Genomic DNA, 5,570 nt, shown 5'->3' with positions numbered 1-5,570 from the left:
AAACAAAAATACATAAAAATAAGAATGAAAAAGAGAGATTATCATCTATTTTTTATCATTTTTATAAATAAAATAGAATAATAAAAAAAACACCATAAAAATGAGAATGAAGAAGAGAGTATGGAGATAAACTAAAAATTATAGACAACTATAGAATGAGATATTACAATTAATATAGATTTGTGAAATTGATAGTAAATGGGTAGAATACTGCTGATATAAGATCCAATACATTTATCTTTTTTAATTTAACTTCAAGCACAAAAAAAAAAAAATTGATCTAAATCTTCTTAATTTGGATTATCACACTATGCAATTAGTAATCCTATCTTCTCATCAATCAATAAGAGGAGAGAAAATATTTATTGTAATATTATTTAGGCATTGCTATATCTTCTTACACATTTTTTTCATTTTAACATTTGATAAACTATCAAAATCTTCCTTCTCCCTCTTCCACATGTCAAAAGTTTAGAATTGGTGTACAACAATTTTTTAAGCCACATATCGTTTTTATGTGTAATTTGAAAATAAATTTAATATGTTGGTATCTATTTTTAATATATATAAAATATTTAAAACTAGGTTGACTAAATAAATTTGATAAAAAAAACTCTTTTGACTCTCTACCATAATTTAAGAAAAATAGTCGCTTCCTTTTAGTGCAATTATTACTTGTAATATAAAATTTTATTTTTTATTCTTATGTGATTATTGAAGTCAATGATCCTCTTTTTGAGACGTCAATCATTAATAGCTTTTCGTCATATGAATACTGTTAACAAGAGAATTTTTTTAGCAAATGTTTATTATTGAACATTATGTTTATTAAGATAATATTCAATTTACTCTTTTTGAGATAATTTGAGAGTATTTTATTATCCATTTTTTCTTCTCATTATTTAAAAAAAAAAGTTATCATCCATTATTTTTTTTCATTATATTTTTAAAATAAAATAAAAAAACCATAAAAACAAAAATGAAAAAGAAAATTGGGAGAAAAATTACGAAATGGACGTAAAAAATCTACATCTCCTAACTTGTTATTTATATCCGCTCACATTTAAATGTTTTATTTTTTTTAACAAATTAAATCGCCCTCACCATACGTCAAGTTGTCTCTTCTATTTTCTGCTTTTCGAAAAAAAATTATTTTCACTTTATGCAACAATTGGTCCTCTATTTTCTTTTTTCTTTTTTCTTTTTTTTTTGTCTTCTTCCTGATTTCTACAAATTACCGGCAACGTTATCTTCATGCCTCTAATATATAAGTAAAACACAGTTGTATCATATTGACACATTATATCAAATGTCAATCAATATTTTTTTAAAAAAATTATTTAACTTGTACTCTAAAAACATATATTAAATTTATAAATTAAAAAATTATTAAAAATATAAAACTTTAAATTTTTAATATATTTATTTTATATTCATTAAATAAAAATATTTAAATTTTTTATTAATAATAAATTTATCATATATATTTAATATACATATTAGATAAACAAGAAAAAAAAATTAACCCTAAACTGACGCAGTCGTATTTATGTGGAAATTAAATTGAATATTGATTATGTTATTAATGCATCACAAACTTATGACCTAAGTCTAAACAATTTTCTTGTTCTTTTATTCATCTTTTTCAGCCGGACGTAACTCCCAATAATAGTTATAATTGCATCATCAAGTTCCTCTTTAGGCCTTTAGATGTGATAGAAAGGCAAGAGAGAAAATGTATTAATTGCATCAATGCATCCAATAATATGAACATAGGTTTTTACTTTTTTGAAGATGTCAAATATGAACATTTATTTGACCGGGAAAAATTAGTGATTGGTACAGAATGGAGTGGGTGGTGTATTTGTGAAATAAAAGAGTGTGGTTGGGTGTCACGGGGCTCAAGATTGAAGATCTTTTGTTTTGTTGTCCGAAATAGATGAGCCAATAGAGTTAGGGCGGCAGGGCACTCACACCGATTACAAAAGTGGCCCATACCATGCCATGTTCTCATTTTCTCAATAATAATCTCACTATGCTGGAATGCTGGATATTAAAATTAAGTTATTAAATGTAAAATGTTTGCATTTTAAAAAAGATTTTTTAAAAGTTTTTAAAACATTTATTGCATAAATTTTTTCTAAAACATTTATTATACAGAAATTTTAGAAATAATATTTTTTAATTAATATTCTTAAAACACTTATTATTAAAATTCTAAAATTAAAAACTAGTCAGAATTAGTTATTAGTATAGTAATACATAATAAATTTAACTTTATATTTGTAATTTATTTCAATTATATTCCATAATTTTGGTTACTTTCAATTATATTCCGATTATAGTTTCAATTTTACTCAAGCGTGGATAAATTAAATTGTTAATGAAAATGTGAAATCGTCAAAATATCCCTAAAAGTAAAAACCTCTAATATAATTTTATATTATAATTAAATTATAGCGCAAATCACTATATTAAGTTAAAGAGAAAAAAATTACAGAAATCTGTCAAACTAAAAATTGGTTCATGAATTAACTAAGAGCTATTTATATATAGTTCGAATCAGTCTAATTTAAATTCTAATTACATATAATTTGAATCACACTGATTTAAACTATTTACACACGCACACATCCACTAATTCGAATCAATCTGATTCGAATTATACTCACACACTGCACATAGTAATTCGAATTGGCCAGATTCGAATTACTCATGATTTAATTCTGCTCATTCTTTTATTAAAAAATTAATAATTGATTAAAAAATTAATAATTTAAAAATTAAAAAATATATATTTTATTTCATGCATTAAAAAAAGCTAACAAAATATTTAATTATGAGACTTCTTTAAGATATTAATGAGTTATCAATTCGAATTTCATACAATACTCTTTTACCCATTTTTAATAGCTTAGGAATGTTTTTTAATAATTTTTAAATAAATTTATTTAAATTATACCACAAAAAAATATTTTATTTTATACAAAATAATTTTAAAAAATGGCTTAAAAGATGTTAGGAGCACTATAAAAATTTGTAATGTCCTAATGACTTAAGATATTAAAGAAATACTCTACATAGTCAATAATAATTTATAAATTAAAAAAAATATAGTTATAACCAGTATTTACCTAAATTACTAGAATATTATAAACTTTTATAGTACTCCTAACATTTTTTAAGCCATTTTTTAAATTGTTTTGTATAGAAAATGGCTTAAAATGGCTTAAAATGCACTTTATTCTAGGCAAAATAATTTAAAAAATGACTTAAAAAAATGTTAGGAGTACTATAAAAATTTTTAATGTCCTAATGATTTAGGACATTAAAAAAATACTCTACATAGTCAATACTAATTTAGAAATTAAAAAAATATAGTTACAACCAATATTTACCTAAATTACTAGGACATTACAAATTTTTATAGTACTCCTAATATTTTTTTAAGCTATTTTTTAAAATTGTTTTGCATAGAAAATGACTTAAAATGTATTTTTTAATGTCCTAAGTCATTAGGACATTACAAATTTTTATAGTACTTCTAACATCTTTTAAGCCATTTTTTATAATTATTTTATATAGAATAAAATATTTTTTGTGGTATAATTTAAATAAATTTATTTAAAAAATTTATTAAAAAATATTCGTGAGCTATTAAAAATGGGCAAAAAAGTATTGTATGAAATTCGAATTGATAGCTCATTAATATTTTAAAGAAGTCTTGTAGTTAAATATTTTGTTAGCTTTTTTTAATGCATGAAATAAAATATATATATTTTTTAATTTTTAAATTATTAAATTTTTAATAAAAGAATGGGCAGAATTAAATCATGAGTAATTTGAATCTAGCCAATTCGAATTACTATGTGCAGCGTGTGTGAATGTAATGAATTACTGTTGGTGTAATTCGAATCAGGTTGATTCGAATTAGTGAGTGTGCGCGTGTGTGAGTAGTTTGAATCAGTGTGATTCGAATTACATGTAATTAGAGTTCGAATTAGGCTGATTCGAATTATATATAAATGGCTCTTGGTTGATTCATGAATCAATTTTTGGTTTGGTGGATTTCTGTAATTTCTTCCTCTCCTTGACTTAATACAGTGATTTGCCCTAAATTATATATACTTAAAAATAAAATACAAAAAAATACAAAATTAGAATAGTAACTAATATTTTATATTCATGATAATTTTGATTAATTTTTATGAAAAATATGTAAAACATGTATAAAAATAAAAATACATCATATATGTATGATTAATGTAATATCCAATTTCTAATATCTGTAAATTAATTTTAAATAATCATATTAATTCAAAGAGTATACCTAAAAAAAGGTTTTATTATTCTTTAGTTAACTGCCAGGGATTTAATCCTGATTTTAAACATGAAAAAGTTCTTAAGTTTCAATTTTAAAATCAACTGTCCCATTTATTAAAAAAAAAAATTAGTAAAAATGCGGAAATATTTAATCACTACATGATTCAAGTGAAGGGTGGAGTGTTAAACATTGGTTAACAAAAAGTAAAAGTAACGATGACCATATCCATCTGTCTGCCTTCAAGGAAAGATGTCGCCTCGCACAGTCGCACTCTCCAGTCTCCGGCCTTCGCACAACGCGACAAAAACCAAGGATACTTTCGTCTTTTCCGTCTCACTCATTCGCCAATTGCCTGTACCATGGACTTCTGGACTTGTCGCTTTCTGATACCAAACAAAAAGCACAATAATAGTACAAAAATTATTTACTATATTTGATTATTTGTTTATATTTATATATTAATTTACATATTTTTAATTAAACAATTAATCACCAAAATAATCAAATTTACCATAATAAAATAATTAAATTACCTTCCTCTGCAAGTTGCTGACACCAGTGCGAAAAGTTGCAGAAAAACAGAACCATTAACTCGGCGCCACATGGTTCCAATTTTAACACACAGCACCACCATCATCGCCACTTCACCAAGCTAACTCGCTTTGCATTGGTCTTCACTATTTTTATTATATACAAGAAAAGATTAAAAAAAAAAAGAATCTTAGTGCTTCTTTTTGACTGAAATTTCGAAACATCGAAACTCCGTTAGACACGCCCTTTCTCCTTCACAAGGTGGTGCTCCTTCGTTGAATCAGAATTTGGTTAAGCCTTCGCCTCAATAGCACTCTAGGTATAATTTTCTGCTTTATTTTTCTTTTGATTATTGAATCGTTTTCGTTCTTTTGTTGCTTTTAATTTTTAACGCGCCTTAAATCTGCGCCAGTTCTTTGGCAACATTTTTCAATTCATGCTATGCTGTTGCAGCGTCTCTCTGCTTTACCGTTTTCATAGCAGTGGAACAGTAGCTTTCTAGTTGTTTGTTACTGAAACTTGTGTATCGAATAAACCTTTCTGATCCTTTGGCTTCAGTTCTTTTCCAAGATCACACTCTGTTTTGGAGGGAGTGTTTTTTTTTTTTTTCAAGAATCATACTTGAAGTGATAGCTGATAATCAATAATAATTTAATCAACAATGTCAAATTATATTATTTAACAATCGTCAATTATCAACTTGCAACGAAGATAA

The 5,570-nt window shown here is 24.8% G+C and overlaps 1 protein-coding gene across 1 annotated transcript in view; it reads left to right on the top strand.

Moving 5' to 3' along the window:
- The first annotated feature begins 4,860 nt into the window (after positions 1-4,860).
- Positions 4,861-5,570, top strand: part of LOC107470963 (peroxidase 17) — a 5,542-nt gene continuing 4,832 nt past the window's right edge. Inside the window, exon 1 of the mRNA XM_016090393.3 lies at positions 4,861-5,174. The gene's annotated coding sequence lies outside the window, so the exon portion shown is untranslated. The remainder of the gene's footprint in view (positions 5,175-5,570) is intronic.

The sequence above is a fragment of the Arachis duranensis genome, chromosome 10, assembly GCF_000817695.3.
Source record: "Arachis duranensis cultivar V14167 chromosome 10, aradu.V14167.gnm2.J7QH, whole genome shotgun sequence".
NCBI classification, from domain to species: Eukaryota; Viridiplantae; Streptophyta; class Magnoliopsida; order Fabales; family Fabaceae; genus Arachis; species Arachis duranensis.
Note: the sequence above shows the minus strand (reverse complement) of the source record. Positions and strands in the feature narration are given on the sequence as shown.